General features: G+C 38.0%; 1 protein-coding gene across 2 annotated transcripts in view; it reads left to right on the top strand.

The window, feature by feature from the left end:
- Nucleotides 1-4,454: 4,454 nt before the first annotated feature.
- LOC132433851 (guanylate-binding protein 6-like) overlaps nucleotides 4,455-21,992 on the top strand; it is a 32,800-nt gene continuing 15,262 nt past the window's right edge. For both annotated transcript variants that reach the window (XM_060025160.1, XM_060025165.1), the window contains exon 1: nucleotides 4,455-4,572. The gene's annotated coding sequence lies outside the window, so the exon portion shown is untranslated. The remainder of the gene's footprint in view (nucleotides 4,573-21,992) is intronic.

The following is a 21,992-nucleotide window of genomic DNA, read 5'->3' as shown; positions in this document are numbered from 1 at the left end:
AGCATTTTGAAGAGAGCATCCCATTGATGTTTATGTGCAGCAAATGTTAAGAATTACTGATTTAGCCTTTTAACATCTAAAAGAGGTCTTCTACGAGACTCTTTTTTGTCCTCCTAACACCCTATACTGACAAAACTTAACTTTGTGCCATTTTGCAAAGGAAAAATGTTTAAAGGGGTCAGCTCTATTTTTTTCAAAATGCAGAATGAAGGGTAGATCTGGAGTTGGGAAGCAATGAATTGATCAACAACACAATCACACTGAGGATCACATGAGGTATATAGTGACCATGCTTAATATGCTAACATTGAACAAGTTTAGCACAGTGCCTGGAATATGGTGAGTGATTAATATATACTAAACTGTTATTATGTTTTCTATGTAATATAATATATAGTATTATACATTATAAAACCCATTCTAATTCTATTATTAAATGAGGCTGGGTTTCTAGTTAATGACTCTAAGAGATGTGAAATAATGGATAATGTTCAGAAGGATGAGGCAGTATCTATTCTCTATAAAGCTAAGAAAAAGACAATTATTCATTTGCCTCATATAGATTAAGGAGCATCCTTATCTGAGATTATCTTTTGAAGCAGAAGTGTAAGCATCTAAAGTTGCAGCAAGAATACTTTGCTAGGGATCTAGTATGGGAATTTCAAGCTTAGAATTTTTAATGTCCAAACAAAACATGTTTCCTCATTAATAAAGACACATTTTCGTTGAAGCTTCATCACGTTTTGTGTCGAATGGCACTATGTTATCATCTCATTAATCTTCAGTGTTCTTGAGAGGCAAGAGTATAGAATTATCCATTCCATTATATTGCCTTTACTTATCATAATTGATTCAATATCATGTTATAAAGCATAAGTTCTTTACCTTTTATTCTTCTTATTGTGAGCCATAGACTAGCAGTTTTTGATTCTGAATTATAATATTTTGTCATTTTGGTGCATTTTCACGTTATTTTTTAAATTGAGATACAACTGACATATAATATTATATTACTTTCAAGTGTATAAAATAATAATCTGATATATGCATATATTTGTGAATTGATAATCACAATAAGTCTAGATAACATCCATTGCCACAAATGCTATAATATTTTTTCTTATAGTGAGAACTCTCTTTTTGGATGATAAAGAATTCAACATTTATTAAGTATATATTATGTATCATGGTAAACAACAGTGACTTCAATCTTTGAGGAAATAGTCTAGGAGAGGGGAGAGATAGAAAAAATTATCTATAATATTTCATCAGTGTTATAACATTACAGAAATATTAGATCATTAATGTGATAACCCCCAAGAGATAAATAAAAGAAGTAAGCTTCAAACCCATGTATATGCCCACCCTAACAGTATTGGCTTTTTTTTACAATTACAACTACACACATATTGGCTGCTATAAAGTGTCTGTGGAAGTTCGGGCCTGTACTTTTTTTTTTTTTTTTGTAGTGTCTTTGGTTTTAGTATCAGGGTGATGGTGGTTTCAGAGAATGACTTTGGGAGTGTTCCCTCCTCTTCAATCTTTAGGAAGAGTTTGAGAAGGACAGGTATAAGTTCTTTGTATGTTTGGTAGAATTCCCCAGTGAAGCCATCTGGTTCTTGCTTTTTGTTTGCTGGGAGCTTTTAAAAATTACAGATTCTATTCACTTGATGAGAACGTTTAAGATCTACTCCCTTACCAACTTTCAAACATACAATACAGTGTTATTAACTATAGTCACCATGTTAACTGTAGTATATTACAGCCTCATATACTCTTTGGGCAAGCTTTGGCTTTTGATCTCTGGCCCCTAATCTCATAATGCCTTCAAAACTGATGGTACATTCCCTTGTTTGACAAACGCTATCAGGAAAAAGCAGCTTTAATGCTCCACCCAACTCTTTGAGTTCCCACTTTCCCATGAAATTTGACCTAATGATGTCATTCATTACTAGTTTGCCAAAAAATTTTATTGCTTTTAAAAAGATACTTTTTAAAATCCAGAATTGTAAATTGTTTCCAGTACAAGACTTTGTCTGAAAACATTATTCAGATTAGGTCACTGTATTTCCCAATTCCTTGGCTTCAGTATTTCCAGTGCTTGTTATCTGCTCATTCTGTCTCTTGCCTCTATTCTCAAACCCACTGTAGCAGTGCACTCATGGTACCAGTCAGCATACTTCTATGTCCTACTCCAGTGTCTTTCATCTATTCTCTCTCAGGCTTTTCTTCACAGCTGTAAGTTTAGAGGGGTTAAAGACCTCTATGGTAACTCTCAATCAATGAGTTGTTGGGAAAATCCTCACATTTCCCTTCAAAGGGACGCTTCTGAAATGCATTCCATGTAGTTCTTCAGAATATCCATGTTGGGATTGATCTCCAGTTTCCCACAAGGGTAACCAGCTCAATAATTCACCTTTTTGACTTTTCCATTTCCCTCTTTTACTCTCCCTTTCCCCGCTTCTCCCTTCCTCTGGCTTCTTGTCATCACTTCTCAAATAACTATGTGCATCCTAGTCTCTTTTCTGAGAGGGAAAACCCAGGTAGAAACATTTTCTCCAAAGGAGCTTAAGACCATACTACTTCTCTCTTCATTTCAATTAACCTTTAGAGAACTTACATTATAGCCAATGTTTACGTTAGGAAACATATAAAGGCAAAATTATCATTGCATGCATGTGATACATTTGTATATATGGATTTCTACTTTATTATAATTGAATTTCTATAGATTCTATATTGAATTTATATTGAATTCAGTGAAGTACTTTTCACAGGAACATTCATATGTGACTGGATAGATCATGATTTTGAGTTACCACATGATGGCAGTGTCTGCAAGCCTTTATATCTTAGGTTTGGCCTTGTGCCGCATCCTCGGGAACTGTGTTCTTTCATCTGTTCTTGGAATGGACAGTCTAGCAAATGCAGGCAGAAAAGCCTGTATAACCTTCACCAAGGCACAGCCCACTCAGGCTGAAGTCACCTTGACATGTACCCAGATGTTAGGCTTCTTCACTCATTCACAGAGGCCTGTAGACCTGGCCAGGTGTCCCACAACCAAACCAGCCTCTTAATCACTACCACTGACTATATTCTATCACCACTTGTTTCTCTTTGGCTTGTTTAGGAGCTACTTGCAGTGATATGTTGTTGGGAGTTGGACAATTATGTAGACATGTGGATGCATGGCTCAGGCACCCAGGTAGGAACTCACCTGGATGATGCTCAGACATATGGACAGCAAACGCACTCCTTTTCCATCTCTCTGCTCCAAAACAATAAGAATAGTTAGATACTGTTTGACCCAAATGGCCGTAGAAGCAGATACTCAGCCTGAGACTTTGGACTTAGACCAAAGTTCACTTGGCCTGTAAAACAATGATACATGAGACAGTGACAACCCCTAGCATGTAGTAGCATGACACTTACCTAAACCAAGGGTGGACAAACTATAGCCCATAGGCCAAATCCGCCCTATTGCTTACTTTTGTAAATAAAATCTTACTGGAACATAGCCACACCCATTTGTTTACCCATTGTCTATGGATACTTTTGCTGAATTGTTGTGACAGAGATCTGTGGCCTGCAAATCCTAAAGTGTTTACTATCTGGCCTTTTATGGAAAAGTTTCCATAGACAAGGAGAATGGTGAGGAAGGTGGAGAAGAGGAGGAAGGAGGAGGACTCCTTTGTTCTCACAGCCTGACTTCCTTGGGCATCTTCCTACTGCACCTGCATTTTTCTCTTATAAACTGTTCCATTTCCTTCCTCACTAACAAACAGGCACACCCAATCACTTTCTTATCTGACTGAATAAATCCCTTTGAAACTGGTCCAATTGGCTAAACTTCTGTAGAAAAGGAGCTGTACCTATGTTAGGAGAGGGTCATGTTTTGGGGAAGTACAAGAATGCCAAGCCAGCAGTGAGCATCCCTGGATAATACCATGAAGGGTTATTCATTTTCATCTTTACTTATCTTTATGTTCTAATTATTATAAAAGATACTTGTTTCATTAAATATTTATATATATTAGGGAACAGGTTGAAATGTTAAGAGCTCTTCACTAAACAAAGCACTCAGGAATCCTCGCTAAGAGAAAAATACTTGAAATATACTAGGTTTATACTGCTTTGCTTACATTTGTACCATGGATTTTCTAATTTTCTTGTTTGTCAAGGAGACGTAAGCCACCATAAGCAACCTTACACCCGGGAGAGAGGTGTATCAAGAAGAGAGGCCAGGGAAGTCTTCAATGTGGGGAGGCCCAAAGAAAGCTGGTGGAATGTGTTAGGATGTGACTGTTGGGTGACTGGATTTTTCTAACTTCCTCTCACCTTGCACCCCACCCGCATATTTGTGCTGTAGTCACTAAATCGGGCATGACTCTGCTGTCTCAAAAACAGCGTGAATTACTTTCAATTTCAGTTTTATCCCGTTACTCTACTGGAAGGGGAGACTGGCTTGCTCAGTCTGTTTTAGCTTTGATAAAGGAGGGACAGAAAGGTGCAAGGAGCAAGTGAGCAACGGGTGAGAGGCAACTGGAACTGTTCTTGGTGTGTGTGGAGCAGGTATGTCTATCTCTTTTATGTGCAACCCCAAATTGATTTCTGATTCAAAGTGACAATTGAGAGAGGGCAGGTTGCCTATTGTCTGGGGTGCAGAGGTCTATGGCTGGCTTCAGTTTGGAGGACGCTCAGCTTCTCTGGATCAGTAAGGTCTGCAAAGTGACGGGCACACTCTGTCTCCCTGGATGTGCTGCTCCTCGAAAGAGTCCTCATGGGAGTTTGCCTGTCTTGCTTTATCCAGCTCTGTGGCTGGCATTAGAATTCAGAGAATAAGACAGTCTGTGCGGGGCTTCCCTGGTGGCGCAGTGGTTGAGAGTCCGCCTGCCGATGCAGGGGAAACGGGTTCGTGCCCTGGTCCGAGAAGATCCCACATGCCGCGGAGGGGCTGGGCCCGTAAGCCATGGCGGCTGAGCCTGCGCGTCCAGAGCCTGTGTGCTCCGCAATGGGAGAGGCCACGACAGTGAGAGCCTCGCGTACAGCAAAAAAAAAAAAAAAAAAAGACAGTCTCTGCCAAGGAGGTTATAGGCAATTATCATCTGAAGAGATTGTTTCTTTTAATCTTTCTATCAGTCATACTTAAGAAAGCTTCGTAGTGAGAGCTCTGAAAATATCTATGTAGAGATAAATTTAGTTCCCACATAGCTGATTTTTTATTAGTTAAAAATTAAAAATCTCTTCAAAACTCTCTCTTTTTCCTTCTCTCTCTCTGGCTCCCCCTCCTCTCTCTCTTCCCTCTCTCTTCTCCCCCACGCCCTTGTGTTTGTTGGTTTGTTTTTCATAGTTACATTGGAGTCTTTTGTAGCATTTAAAAAATCTATACAATTTGGGTTTAACAACCCCTCTGGATGATTCTTCTGTAGATCAAATTTTGAAAACCACTCCTGAGCAGGGCTGAACAGTTGTACTTTGTTAATTGAAGTTAAAAATTCTGTAGCCTCTTCACAGCTAAGAAATCACAGATCTGTTTTTTTTTTTTGTTTTTTGTTTTTTTGGAGCAAAGAGAACAAAGAAGCAGTTTATTGAGGCAAAGGCAAAAGGAAACACTCAGAGGAGAGTGTGGGGCACCCCTGCAGGGTTTTTTGATTTCCCCTTTTATCTTATTTTTAGCCCTTTGAACTGGTGGGGTCTTTTTTTTTAACGGTTTTATTGGAGTATAATTGCTTTACAGTGGTGTGTTAGTTTCTGCTTTATAACAAAGTGAATCAGTTATACATACACATATTATCCCCATATCTCTTCCCTTTTGCGTCTGCCTCCCTCCCACCCTCCCTATCCCACCCTTCTAGCTGGTCACAAAGCACCGAGCTGATTTCCCTGTGCTATGCGACTGCTTCCCACTAGCTATCTATTTCACATTTGGTAGTGTATATATGTCCATATATACACTACCACTCTCTCACTTTGTCCCAGCTTACCCTTCCCCCTCCCTGTGTCCTCAAGTCCATTCTCTAGTAGGTCTGCGTCTTTATTCCCATCTTGCCCCTAGGTTCTTCATGACCATTTTTTTTTTTTAAGATTCCATATATAAAGTTGTTTGCAGTTATTCCTCTCACATCTTCCTACAGCTTCCTTTAGTCTTCACTCTAAAGAGGGGACTGGACAACTGCAGAAATTATAATGTAGCTGCTAGAGGCCCATGTTTTCCTTTGTATTCTTTACTCCCCACACTGAAGAATTAGACAAAAGGAGATGGTGCAGGAGCAGTGTTTGAATTTGCTTGCTGCTTTGCTCTGATAAAAAATTTCTATTTGTAGGCCTTGTTTCTTAGTAACCTCGAGTTCACAGACTGTGTTCAAACGCACCCAATGGACCAACTTGTTCAGTGCAATTATTACGGATAAATCTCCATCTAATTCAACAAACATGTACTGAAATCCTATTTTGTGTCGCATGCTATGCTCAGATATAAGCTTATAGTATTTAATTTCATTATCAAAACATTCTCCAGGCGGGACCTATAATTTTTCTCACATTACCCCTATAATTATCTTTCTTTTTAAATTTAATTTTATTTATTTATTTTTATACAGCAGGTTCTTATTAGTTATCTATTCTATACATATTAGTGTATATATGTCAATCCCAGTCTCCCAGTTCATCCCACCACCACCACCCCCCCCAATCTTTAAAATTGTCTAGGTGAGACTCCTTGTTTAAGGCCACATGAGTAGTAACTGATAGAGCTGTTTTCTCCGTTTTTTTTTTTTTTTTTGATAATATTAGATGTATCTTGAATACTTGACCTATAAATATAAAACTGAATATTTGAGATATTTGAATATTATATCATGTTTATATATTCTGATAATGAAACATGCATAGATATTATAGGAAACTTTTAACATAATAGCAATCAAAAATATGCTAGGAGACCCATGGTATAATTGTGCTTTTAATACTTAATTTTTCAAATCAAACTTTGCCTTGGAAAACAATGACAAGGAAATCCCATATCCTTTTCACCTAGCTTTACCCAGTGGTGATCTCTTGCTAGATTTGCTTTCTCTCTCTAAATACATGTATATCTCTCTCAATGTAATATAAAATGATATTTGCATTTTTATTCTTATTCTCATTTCTGGGACTAAGTTGCAAAAAAACCTGACCCTTCTCAGCTAAGTACTTCAGCCTGAATCCCTTAAGATACAAGACATTCTCCTGTCTCCTGCCTTCTCTTTTTGAAAGGGAGGCTGCATCCTTTTTATTGACCTCATTCCCACACAGCTGCTGCTTCTTCTACTTAACACTCTTCTATACCTGCAGGTAAAAGATAAGCACGTAGGATCACACTAAAATGTTAGCACATTTTGGTGTATGATGGTCACTTGAAAGCTACCACTGGTTATTGATAAAGGAACTTATAGGATAACCAATGTCTTTGCAGAAGATTATTCTGCCAATTAATTGGTTGCAGTAGCATGGCACAGAAAAATAGATTGTCTGCTTTTTTTTTAAACTTTTTATTGTGAAAAAATATATTTAACATAAAATTTACCATTTTAACCATTTTACTTAGTTCAGGGGTACTAAGTACATTCACATAGTTATGCAACTATCCCCACTATCCATCTCCAGATATTTTCACCATCCCAAATGGGAACTCAGTACCCTTTAAATAAACAAAAACTCCTCATTCCCTCTCCCTGCAGCCCGTGCTAGACACTATTCTACTTACTGTCTATTCATTTGACTATTTTAGGTAGCTCATATAAGAGGAATCATATTATATTTTTCCTTTTGTGTCTGGCTTATTTCAGTTAGAATAATGTCTCCAAAGTTCATCAATGTAACATATTAGAATTTCATTCTTTTTATAGCTGAATAATATTCCATTGTATGACTTGCCACATTTTGTTTATCCATTCATCCCTTGATGGACATTTGCGCTGTTTCACCTCTTGGCTAATTTAGATACTGCTGCTGTGAACATTGGTGTACAAATATCTGTTCAAGTCCCTGCTATTAATACGTTTGTGTATATACCCTGAAGTGGAATTGCTGGATCAAATAGTAGTTCTATGTTGAATTTTTTGGTGAACCACCATAGTGTTTTCCACAGTGGTTGCATCATTTTACATTCCCACCAGCAATGCACAAGGGTTCCAATTTTTCTACATCCTGGCCAGCACTTGTTTGCCTTTTTTTTTTGGTAATAGCCACCGTAATTGGTGTGAGGTGGTATCTCATTGTGCTTTTGATTCATATTCCCCTAATGATTAGTGATGTTAGGCATCCTTTGATGTGTCTATTGGCTATTTGTGTATCTTTGGAGAAATGTCTGTTCAGGTCCTTTGCCTATTTATGAATCACATTTTTTTTGCTGTTTTTTTTTTTTAATTTCTAAATTTTTATTCTGTAGGAGTTGTTCCACTTGTAGATGTGGTGTATCTGTGGGGAGGAAGGTGATCTCTGCGTCTTACTCTTCCGCCATCGTACAAGAAGTATCCCACTTTGATATCTGTTTTTAGTAATATGACTTCTCTTTTTTTCTTAGTCAGTCTAGCTCAAGGTTTGTCAATTTTGCTGATCTTTTTGAAGAACCAATGCTTGCTTTTTAAAATTTTGTCTATTGCTTTGCTGTTGTTTATTTCTGCTTAATCTTTATTATTTCCTTCATTCTGCTAGCCCTGAACCTTGTTTCTTTCTCTAGTTACTGAAGTAGTAAACTTAGGTTGTTGACTTGAGGTTTTTTCTTTTTTATTGCAATCATTTACAGTTATAACTTTCCGTCTTAGTATTGCTTTTGCTACATATTATAAGTTTTGTTATGTTGTGCTTTCATTCTCATTTGTCTCTAAATATTAACGAATATTTCTTGGAATTTCTTCTTTGACCCGTTGGTTAAGAGTGTGTTGTTTATTTTCCACATGCTTGTGAGGTTTCCAGTTTTACTCTAGCTATTAGTTTCTAGTTTTATTCCACTGTGATCAGAAAAGATACTTTGTATGATTTCAGACTTTTTAAAATTTAAGGTTTGTTTTGTGGCCCAAAATATTGTCTATCCTTGGAAGTATTCCATGCACACCTGGGAAAATGTGTATTCTCCTGTTGTTGAATAGGAGTGTGCCATATATGTCTGTTAGGTCCAACTAATCTGTAGTGTTGTTCAAGTCCTCTATTTTGTTATTGATCTTCTGTCTGGTTTTTCTACCCATTATTGAAAGTAGGGTTTTAAAGTCTCCTGTTATTCTTGAGTGCTCTGTTGCTCAATTCTGTCAATGCTTGCTTCATATATTTTGGAGCTCTGATGTTTGAGGCATATATATTTAGAATTGTTTTATATTCCAGTGACTTGACTCTTTTACCTATTCATAATGTCCTTCTCTGTCTCTTTTAATAATGTTTGAAGTACATTCATTCTCTCTTGCCTCATGTAGGTATAACCACCCCAGCTCTCTTTTCACTGCGATTTGCATAGAATATCTTCTTCCATTCTTTCACTTTTAACCTGTGTGTGTCCTTAGATCTAAAGTGAGTTAGACAACATGTAGTTGGAGCACTTTTAAAAAAACATCCATTCTGCTAATCTATGCCTTTTCATTGGAGAGTTAATCCATTTACATTTGTTAGGGGGAGTTTTATCTATCTGCATTTAAAGTAAGTACTGACAGATACACCAGAAATACATCTACGCGTGGAACAACTCCTACGGAGCACCTACTGAACGCTGGCAGAAGACCTCAGACCTCCCAAAAGGCAAGGAACCCCCCACGTACCTGGTTAGGGCAAAAGAAAAAACTAAACAGAGACAAAAGGATAGGGACGGGTCCTGCACCAGCGGGAGAGAGCTGTGAAGGAGGAAAAGTGTCCACACACTAGGAAGCCCCTTCGCGGGTGGAGACTTCGGGAGGCGGAGTGGGGGAGCTTGGGAGCCGTGGAGGAGAGCACAGCAGCTGGGATGCGGAGGGCAAAGCGGACAGATTCCAGCGCAGAGGATCGGGCCCACCGGAACTCGCCAGCCGAGAGGCTTGTCTGCTCGCCCGCCGGGGCGGGCGGGACTGGGAGCTGAGGCTCCGGCTTTTGTCGGAGCGCCGGGAGAGGACTGGGGTTGGCGGCGTGAACACAGCCTGCAGGGCGTTAGTGCACCGCGAGAGAGTCCGGGGAAAAGTCTGGACCTGCCGAAGAGGCAAGAGACTTTTACGTCCCTCTTTGTTTCCTGGTGCACGAGGAGAGGGGATTAAGAACGCTGCTTGAGAGAGCTCCAGGGACGGGCGCTAGCCGCGGCTAGAAGTGCGGAGCCCAGAGACAGACATGAGACGCTAGGGCCGCTGCTGCCGCCACCAGGAGGCCTGTGTGCGAACACAGGTCACTAGCCACACGCCCTTCCGGGGAGCCTGTGCAGCCCGCCACTGCCGGGGTCCCGGGATCCAGGGACAACTCCCCCGGGAGAACGCACGGCGCGCCTCAGGCTGCAACGTCATGCCGGCCTCTGCCGCCGCAGGCCCGCCCCACACTCCGTGACCCTCCCTACCCCCCCGGCCTGAGTGAGCCAGAGCCTCCGAATCAGCGGCTCCTTTAACCCCGTCCTGTCTGAGCAAAGAACAGACGCCCTCCGGCGACCTACACGCACAGGCGGGGCCAAATCCAAAGCTGAGCCCCTGGGAACTGTGAGAACAAAGAAGAGAAAGGGAAATCTCTCCCAGCAGCCTCAGAAGCAGCGGATTAAAGCTCCACAATCAACTTGATATACCCTGCATCTGTGGAATACCTGAATAGACAACGAATCATCCCAAATTAAGAAGCCCTGTGGATGAAAGGCTCTTGGGGCTGCAGCCAGGAGTCAGTGCTGTGCCTCTGAGGTGGGAGAACCAACTTCAGGACACTGGTCCACAAGAGGCCTCCCAGCTGCACATAATATCAAACAGCAAAAATCTCCGAGAGATCTCCATCTCAACGCCAGCACCCAGCTTCACTCAACGACCAGCAAGCCACAGGGCTGGACATCCTATGCCAAACAACTAGCAAGACAGGAACCCAACCCCACCCATTAGCAGAGAGGCTGCCCAAAATCATAATAAGTCTACAGACACCCCAAAACACATCACCAGACGTGGACCTGCCCACCAGAAAGACAAGATCCAGCCTCATCCACCAGAACACAGGCCCTAGTCCCCTCCACCAGGAAGCCTACACAACCCACTGAACCAACCTTAGCCACTGGGGACAGACACAAAAAACAACAGGAACTACGAACCTTCAGCCTGCAAAAAAGGAGACCCCAAACACAGTAAGATAAGCAAAATGAAAAGACAGAAAAACACACCGCAGATGAAGGAGCAAGATAAAAACCCACCAGACCTAACAAATGAAGAGGAAATAGGCAGTCTACCTGAAAAAGAATTCAGAATAATGATAGTAAGGTTGATCCGAAATCTTGGAGATAGAATGGACAATAGAATGGACAAAATGCAAGAATCAGTTAACAAGGACCTAGAAGAACTAAAGATGAAACAAGCAATTATGAACAACACAATAAATGAAATTAAAAGTACTCTAGATGGGATCAATAGCAGAATAACTGAGGCAGAAGAACGGATAAGTGACCTGGAAGATAAAATAGTGGAAATAACCAATGCAGAGCAGAATAAAGAAAAAAGAATGAAAAGAACTGAGGACAGTCTCAGAGACCTCTGGGACAACATTAAACGCACCAACATTCGAATTATAGGGGTTCCAGAAGAAGAAGAGAAAAAGAAAGGGACTGAGAAAATATTTGAAGAGATTATAGTTGAAAACTTCCCTAATATGGGAAAGGAAATAGTTAATCAAGTCCAGGAAGCACAGAGTGTCCCATACAGGATAAATCCAAGGAGAAATACGCCAAGACACATATTAATCAAACTGTCAAAAATTAAATACAAAGAAAACATATTAAAAGCAGCAAGGGAAAAACAACAAATAACACATAAGGGAATCCCCATAAGGTTAACAGCTGATCTCTCAGCAGAAACCCTACAAGCCAGAAGGGAGTGGCAGGACATACTGAAAGTGATGAAGGAGAAAAACCTGCAGCCAAGACTACTCTACCCAGCAAGGATCTCATTCAGATTTGATGGAGAAATTAAAACCTTTACAGACAAGCAAAAGCTGAGAGAGTTCAGCACCACCAAACCAGCTTTACAACAAATGCTAAAGGATCTTCTCTAGGCAAGAAACACAAGAGAAGGAAAAGACCTATAATAACGAACCCAAAACAATTTAGAAAATGGGAATAGGAACATACATATCGATAATTACCTTAAATGTAAATGGACTAAATGCTCCCACCAAAAGACACAGATTAGCTGAATGGATACAAAAACAAGACCCTTATATATGCTGTCTACAAGAGACCCACTTCAGACCTAGAGACACATACAGACTGAAAGTAAGGGGATGGAAAAAGATATTCCATGCAAATGGAAACCAAAAGAAAGCTGGAGTAGCAATTCTCATATCAGACAAAATAGACTTTAAAATAAGGACTATTAAAAGAGACAAAGAAGGACACTACATAATGATCAAGGGGTCGATCCAAGAAGAAGATATAACAATTGTAAATATTTATGCACCCAACATAGGAGCACCTCAATACATAAGGCAAATACTAACAGCCATAAAAGGGGAAATCGACAGTAACACATTCATAGTAGGGGACTTAAACACCCCACTTTCACCCATGGACAGATCATCCAAAATGAAAATAAATAAGGAAACACAAGATTTAAATGATACATTAAACAAGATGGACCTAATTGATATTTATAGGACACTCCATCCAAAAACAACAGAATACACATTTTTCTCAAGTGCCCATGGAACATTCTCCAGGATAGATCATATCTTAGGTCACAAATCAAGCCTTGGTAAATTTAAGAAAATTGAAATTGTATCAAGTATCTTTTCTGACCACAACACCATGAGACTAGATATCAATTACAGGAAAAGATCTGTAAAAAATACAAACACATGGAGGCTAAACAATACACTACTTAATAATGAAGTGATCACTGAAGAAATCAAAGAGGAAATCAAAAAATACCTAGAAACAAATGACAATGGTGACACAACCACCCAAAACCTGTGGAATGCAGCAAAAGCAGTTCTAAGGGGGAAGTTTATAGCAATACAAGCCCACCTTAAGAAGCAGGAAATATCTCGAATAAACAACCTAACCTTGCACCTCAAGCAATTAGAGAAAGAAGAACAAAAAAACCCCAAAGTTAGCAGGAGGAAAGAAATCATAAAAATCAGATCAGAAATAAATGAAAAAGAAATGAAGGAAACGATAGCAAAGATCAATAAAACTAAAAGCTGGTTCTTTGAAAGGATAAACAAAATTGATAAACCATTAGCTAGACTCATCAAGAAAAAAAGGGAGAAGACTCAAATCAATAGAATTAGAAATGAAAAAGGAGAAGTAACAACTGACACTGCAGAAATACAAAAGATCATGAGAGATTACTACAAGCAACTCTATGCCAATAAAATGGACAACCTGGAAGAAATGGACAAATTCTTAGAAAGGCACAACCTGCCAAGACTGAATCAGGAAGAAATAGAAAATATGAACAGACCAATCACAAGCACTGAAATTGAAACTGTGATTAAAAATCTTCCAACAAGCAAAAGCCCAGGACCAGATGGCTTCACAGGCGAATTCTATCAAACATTTAGAGAAGAGCTATCACCTATCCTTCTCAGACTCTTCCAAAATATAGCAGAGGGAGGAACACTCCCCAACTCATTCTACGAGGCCACCATAACCCTGATACCAAAACCAGACAAGGATGTCACAAAGAAAGAAAACTACAGGCCAATATCACTGATGAACATAGATGCAAAGATCCTCAACAAAATACTAGCAAACAGAATCCAACAGCACATTAAACTGATCATACACCATGATCAAGTGGGGTTTATTCCAGGAATGCAAGGATTCTTCAATATACGCAAATCAATCAACGTGATACACCATATTAACAAATTGAAGGAGAAAAACCATATGATCATCTCAATAGATGCAGAGAAAGCTTTTGACAAAATTCAACACCCATTTATGATAAAAACCCTGCAGAAAGTAGGCATAGAGGGAACTTTCCTCAACATAATAAAGGCCATATATGACAAGCCCACAGCAAACATCATCCTCAATGGTGAAAAACTGAAAGCATTTCCACTAAGATCAGGAACAAGACAAGGTTGCCCACTCTCACCACTCTTATTCAACATAGTTTTGGAAGTTTTAGCCACAGCAATCAGAGAAGAAAAGGAAATAAAAGGAATCCAAATCGGAAAAGAAGAAGTAAAGCTGTCACTGTTTGCAGATGACATGATCCTATACATAGAGAACCCTAAAGATGCTACCAGAAAACTACTAGAGCTAATCAATGAATTGGGTAAAGTGGCAGGATACAAAATTAATGCACAGAAATCTCTGGCATTCCTATATACTAATGATGAAAAATCTGAAAGTGAAATCAAGAAAACACTCCCATTTACTATTGCAACAAAAAGAATAAAATACCTAGGAATAAACCTACCTAAGGAGACAAAAGACCTGTATGCAGAAAATTATAAGACACTGATGAAAGAAATTAAAGATGATACAAATAGATGGAGAGATATACCATGTTCTTGGATTGGAAGAATCAACATTGTGAAAATGACTCTACTACCCAAAGCAATCTACAGATTCAATGCAATCCCTATGAAACTACCACTGGCATTTTTCACAGAACTAGAACAAAAAATTTCACAATTTGTATGGAAACACAAAAGACCCCGAATAGCCAAAGCAATCTTGAGAACGAAAAATGGAGCTGGAGGAATCAGGCTTCCTGACTTCAGACTATACTACAAAGCTACAGTAATCAAGACAGTATGGTACTGGCACAAAAACAGAAATATAGATCAATGGAACAGGATAGAAAGCCCAGAGATAAACCCACACACATATGGTCACCTTATCTTTGACAAAGGAGGCAGAAATGTACAGTGGAGAAAGGACAGCCTATTCAATAAGTGGTGCTGGGAAAACTGGACAGCTACATGTAAAAGTATGAGATTAGATCACTCCCTAACACCATACACAAAAATAAGCTCAAAATGGATTAAAGACCTAAATGTAAGGCCAGAAACTATCAAACTCTTAGAGGAAAACATAGGCAGAACACTCTATGACATAAATCACAGCAAGGTCCTTTTTGACCCACCTCCTAGAGAAATGGAAATAAAAACAAAAGTAAACAAATGGGACCTAATGAAACTTAAAAGCTTTTGCACAGCAAAGGAAACCATAAAGAAGACAAAAAGACAACCCTCAGAATGGGAGATAATATTTGCAAATGAAGCAACTGACAAAGGATTAATCTCCAAAATTTACAAGCAGCTCATGCAGCTTAATAACAAAAAAACAAACAACCCAATCCAAAAATGGGCAGAAGACCTAAATAGACATTTCTCCAAAGAAGATATACAGAGTGCCAACAAACACATGAAAGAATGCTCAACATCACTAATCATTAGAGAAATGCAAATCAAAACGACAATGAGATATCATCTCACACCAGTCAGAATGGCCATCATCAAAAAATCTAGAAACAACAAATGCTGGAGAGGGTGTGGAGAAAAGGGAACCCTCTTACACTGTTGGTGGGAATGTAAATTGATACAGCCACTGTTGAGAACAGTATGGAGGTTCCTTAAAAAGCTACAAACAGAACTACCATATGACCCAGCAATCCCACTACTGGGCATATACCCTGAGAAAACCATAATTCAAAAAGAGTCATGTACCAAAATGTTCATTGCAGCTCTATTTACAATAGCCCAGAGATGGAAACAACCTAAGTGTCCATCATCGGATGAATGGATAAAGAAGATGTGGCACATATATACAATGGAATATTACTCAGCCATAAAAAGAGATGAAATTGAGCTATTTGTAATGAGGTGGATAGACCTAGAGTCTGTCATACAGAGTGAAGTAAGTCAGAAAGAGAGAGACAAATACCATATGCTAACACATATATATGGAATTTAAGAAAAAAAAAATGTCATGAAAAACCTAGGGGTGAAACAGGAATAAAGACACAGACTTACTAGAGAATGGACTTGAGGCTATGGGGAGGGGGAAGGGTAAACGGTGACAAAGCGATAAAGAGGCATGGACATATATACACTACTAAACGTAAGGTAGATCGCTAGTGGGAAGCAGCCGCATAGCACAGGGAGATCAGCTCGGTGCTTTGTGACCGCCTGGAGGGGTGGGATAGGGAGGGTGGGAGGGAGGGAGACGCAAGCGGGAAGAGATATGGGAACATATGTGTATATATAACTGATTCATTTTGTTGTGAAGCTGAAACTAACATACCATTGTAAAGCAATTATACTCCAATAAAGATGTTTAAAAAAAAAAAACAAAAACAAACTGCATCACTGCAGTCATCATCATCATCTTGACTGATTTCTCTGTGTCTCTCCCTATTTCTCTCCACTCTCAAAAAAAAAAAAATAAATAAATAAAGTAAGTACTGATATGGAAGAACTTATTTTTGCCATTTTCGTATTTATTTTCTATATGTCTTATTGATTTTTATTTCTAATTTTCTTCATTTCTGCCTTCTTTTATGTTTAGTTGATTTTTTTTGTAGTGACATATTTTGATTCCCTTTGTATTTCCTTTTGTGTATATTCTATAGATATTTTCTTTGTGATGGCTGAGGTGATTACAGTAACACTCTTATAATATCTATTTTGAAAAGGTGCCAACTTAAGTTCAAATGCATACAAAAACTCTACTTTTTCATTGCTCTTCCTTCCTCCACTTTATGTTATTAATGACAAAATTACATCTTTATATATTGTCTATCCATTAACATAGATTTATAATTTTTATGTATTTGTTTCTTATATACTGTAGAAAAAGTGTAATTAAACCCCCAATTACAATAATACAGGTTTTTATATTTACTGATAAATTCCCTTTCCCAGAGATCTTTCTATATTCATATGGTTTTCTGGTTACTGTCTAGTGTCCTTTATTTCAACCCTTTAGCATTTCTACCAGGACAGGTCTAGTAGTAATGGATATCTCAGCTTTTCTTTACCTGGAAATGTCTTAAGCTCTACCTCATTTTTGAGAGCAGTTTTTATGGAAAGAGTTCTTTTTTCTTAAAAAAATTTTTTTTAAAAAAATTGAAGTATAGTTAATTTACAATATTGTGTTAGTTTCAGGCATACAGCATAATGATTCAGTATTTTTGTAGATTATATTTTATTAAAGGTTATTATAAGATAATGGGTGTGATTCCCTGTGCTATACAGTATATCCTTGTTGCTTATCTATTTTATACATAGTACTTTTTATCTGTTAGTCCTATACCCCTAATTTGTTCCTCCCCTCTTTTCTCTCCCCTTTGGTAACCACAAGTTTGTTTTCTACATCTGTGACTTTGTTTCTGTATTTGTTTCTGAATATACATTCACTTGTATTATTTTTTAGTTTCCACACATAACTGATATTATTTGTCTTTCTCTGTTTCACTTATTTCACTAAACACAATATTCTCTAGGTCCATCCATGTTGCTGCAAATGGCAGTATTTCATTCTTTTTACTGCCAAATAATATTCCATTGTCTATATACTACAACTTCTTAATCCAGTCATCTGTTGATGGGCACTTGGGTTGCTTCCATGCCTTAACTATTGTAAACAGTGCTGCTATAAACATTGGAGTGTATGTATCTTTTTTGAATTAGAGTTTTCATTTTTTCTGGATATATACCCAGGCATGGGATTGCTGGATCATATGGTAGTTCTATTTTTTGTTTCTTAAGGAATCTCTATGCTGTTTTCCTTAATGGCTGCATCAAATTACACTCCTACCAACAGTGTATGAGTGTTCCCTTTTCTCCACATGCTCTCCAATATTTGTCATTTGTGATCTTTTTGATGATAGCCATTCTGACTGGTGTAAGGTGATAGTTCATTGTGGTTTTGATTTGCAGTTCTCTAGTAATTAGTGATGTTGGGCATTTCTTCATGTCCCTATTAGCCATCTGTATATCTTCTTTGGAAAAACGTCTACTCAAGTCTTCTGTGCACTTTTTGATTGAATTGTTTGCTTTTTGAGGTTGAGTTTTATGAGTTGTTTGTATATTTTGGATATTAACCCCTTGTTGGTCACATCATTTGCAAATATTTTCTCCCATTCTGTAGGTTGTCTTTTCGTTTTGTTGATGGTTTCCTTTGCTATGCAAAAGCTTTTAAATTTAATTATGTCTTATTTGTTTATTTTTGCTTTGATTTCTTTTGCCTTAGGAGACTGATCTAAGTAAATATTGCTACAATTGATGTCAGAATGTTCCACCTATGTTCTCTTCTAGGAGTTTCAAGGTTTCACGTCTTACATTTAGGTCTTTAAACCATTCTGAATTTATTTAAGTATGTGGTGTGAGGGAATGTTTTAATTTCATTATTTTACATGTGGCTTTCCAGTTTTTGCCGCACCACTTGTTGAAAAGACTGTCTTTTCTGCATTGTATATTCTTTCCTCCTTTGTCACAGATTAATTGACCATATGAGTGTGGGCTTATTTCTGGGGTCTCTATGCTGTTCCATTGAGCTACATGTTGTTTTTTGGTGCCAGTACCATGTCATTTTGATTACTGTAGCTTTATCATGTAGTCTGATGGCTGAGAGGGTTATACCTTCAACTCTACTCTTTTTTCTCAGGATTGCTTTGGCAATTCAGGATCTTTCATGGTTCCATATAAATTTTCAGATTGTTTGCTCTAGTTCTGTGAAAAATGCTTTGATAGAGATTGCATTAAATTTGTAGATTGCTTTGGTAGTATAGCCATTTTAATAACATTAATTCTTCCAATCCAAGAGCACTGGATGTCTTTCCATTTCTTTGAATCATCTTCATTTCCTACATCAATATTTTATAGTTTTCGGAGTATAGTCTTCAACTCCTTTGTTAAGTTTATTCCTAGATATTTTATATTATTTTTGATGTGATTTTAAATGAGATATCTTTATTTTCTCATACTAATATTTCTTTATTAGTGTATAGAAATGCAAGAGATTTCTGTATATTAATCTTGTATCCTGAAACCTTGCTGAATTCATTTATTAGTTCTAATAGTTTTTGGGTGGAGACTCTAGGGTTCTCTATACAGAGAGTATCATGTCATCTGCAAATAGTAACAATTTTACCTCTTCCTTTCCAATTTGGATACATTTTATTTCTTTTTCTTGTCTGAATGCTGTGGCTAGGACTTCCAATACTATGTTGAAGAGAAGTGATGAGAGTAGGCATCCTTGTCTTGTTCCTGAATTTAGTGGAAGGCTCTCAAGTTTTCACTGTTAAGTATTATATTGGCTATGGGTTTCTCATAAATGGACTTTATTATGTTGAGATATGCTTCCTCTATACCCACTTTGACAAGAGTTTTTATCATGAATGGATATTGAATTTTGTCAAATGCTTTTTCTGCATCTAGTGAATTGATCATGTGATTTTTGTCTTTCCTTTTGTTAATGTGGTGTAACACATTGATTTGCCTGTATTGAACCATACTTGTGACACTGGAATGAATCCAACTTGATCATGGTGTATGATTCTTTTTATGTATTGTTGATTTCAGTTTGTTAATATTTTGTTGAGGATTTTTGCATATATATTCATCAAAGATATTGGCCTGTAATTTTCTTTATTTGTGGTGCCTTTGTCTGGTTTTGGTATCAGGGAAATGGTGGCCTCATAGAATGAATTTGGGAGTGTTCCCTCTTCAATTTTTGGAATTGTTAGAGAAGGATAGTTATAAGTTCTTCTTTATATGTTTGGTAGCATTCCCCAGTGATGCCATCCAGTCCTAGATTTTTGTTTTATGGTAGATTTTTTGTTTGTTTGCTTGTTTTCACAGATTCTATTTCACTTCTAGTGATCAGTCTGTTCAAATTGTCTGTTTTTCCTTGATTCAGACTTGGCAGTCTCTATGTCTCTAGAAGTTTGTCAGTTTCTTCCAGGTTGTTCAATTTGTTGGCATATAACTATTCATAGTATCCATTTATGTTATTTTGTATTTCTTAGGTTGCAGTTGTTATTTCTGCTCTTTCATTTCTTTTTTGTTTATTTCGGTCCTCTCTTTTTTTCTTGGTGAGCCTGGCTAGAGGTTTGTCAATTTTGTTTATCCTTTCAAAAAGCCAGCTCTTGGTTTTGTTGATCTGTTCTATTGTTTTTTGATCTCTATTTTATTTATTTCCTCTCTGATCTTTATTATTTCCCTCTGCTGACTTTGGGCTTTGTTTGTTCTTCTCTTTCGAATTCTTTTCGGTGGTGGGTTGTGATGAGTTGCTTCTTTCTTGTTGATTTCAAGATTCTCTCTTTGTCTTTTGACAGTTTTATTATAATACGTTTCAGCATGGGTCTCTAATTATTTATCCTATTTGAGTTGTTGAACTTCTTGCATTTGTAGATTCATGTTTTTTCATCACATTGGGAATTTTTAGTGATTATTTCCTCAAAGAATCTCTCTGCCCTGCCTCTCCACTTATGCTTCAGTGACTTCCGTAATGCATGTATCTGTCTACTTGACAATATCCCATAAATCTCTTAAGCTATATTACTTTAAACAATTCTTTCTTCCTTCTACTCCTGAGACTTTATAACTTCAGATATCTTAGCTTTAAGTTTGCTGATTCTTTCTTTTGACTGCATAAGTCTAATCCCATCTAGAAAATTTCTAAATTCAGTTATTGTATTTTCCGGTTTCAGAATTTCTACTGGGTTCCTTTTTATTATTTTTATCACTTTGTTGATTTTAAAATTTTGTTCACATATTGTTTTTCTTTTCTTTCTTTTTTTTTTAGAAATGTGTGGATGGGATGGAGTTACAGCTTATTTATTTATTTAATGTTTGGCTGTCTCAGGTTTTAGTTGCAGCATGTGGGATCTTTCGTTGTGGCATGCAGGCTTCTCTCTAGTTGTAGTGCATGGGCTCCATAGCACATGGGCTCAGTAGTTGCACCACGCAGGCTCTCTAGTTGTGGTGTGCAGGCTCCAGAACGCGTGGGCTCTGTAGTTGAGGCATGCGGGCTCTTTAGTTGTGCCGCACGGGCTCAGTAGTTGAGGCACATGGGCTTAGTTGCCCTGCAGCATGTGAGATCTTAGTTCCCCAACCAGGGATCGAACCTGTGTCCCCTACATTGGAAGGCAAATTCTTCACCACTGGGCCATTAGGGAAGTCCCCACATATTGTTTTTCTGGTATTCTTTAGTTCTTTGTGTTTTCATTTAGCTTTCTGAGCATATTTAAGAAAGTTATTTCAAAGTCTTTGCCTAGAACACTTAGTGCATGTATTTCTTCAGGGGTGTTTCATACTACTTTATTTTCTTCCTTTGAAAGGGCCACATTTTCTTTGTATGCCTTGAATGGGCATACATTTCTTTGTATGCCTTGTGATTTTTGTTTTGTTGTTGCTTTTGTTGAAAATTGGGCATTTATAAAAGCAGCTAACTTTCCCATTCTTTGCATACTGGCTTTGTGCCAAGGAATTCTTTCACTAAGCTGGCCCTTGGTTTTGAGGCTTGGGATTAAGCTAAAGAGAAACCATAAAGTCTTTTTAGGCTTTTCTGAGCATGCATCTTCCCTGAACCTGTGTGTGCCTTTTCAGTTTTCCCCTGTATATGCTGCTTTTAAATATCTTAATTTCCCAAAGTTTCTCTCCTTGGGTCTTTTGATCATCTATTGTTTGTCTCCACCCTGAAAAGGAAAAATTCAATTTCTCCTCTCAACTTTCTATTCTCCATACTTCACTTCTGGTCACCACATATCTGGGCATTTTTTTCACACTAAGCATTTCTGACACTAATTTCCAAGAGTTAGTCCATACCCCACAGGTTAAGGGCTCAGTCCCACAAGACTGCCCCCCAG

Source organism: Delphinus delphis, chromosome 1 (assembly GCF_949987515.2).
Source record: "Delphinus delphis chromosome 1, mDelDel1.2, whole genome shotgun sequence".
NCBI classification, from domain to species: domain Eukaryota; kingdom Metazoa; phylum Chordata; class Mammalia; order Artiodactyla; family Delphinidae; genus Delphinus; species Delphinus delphis.
This window is presented reverse-complemented; position numbering and strand designations above follow the sequence as displayed.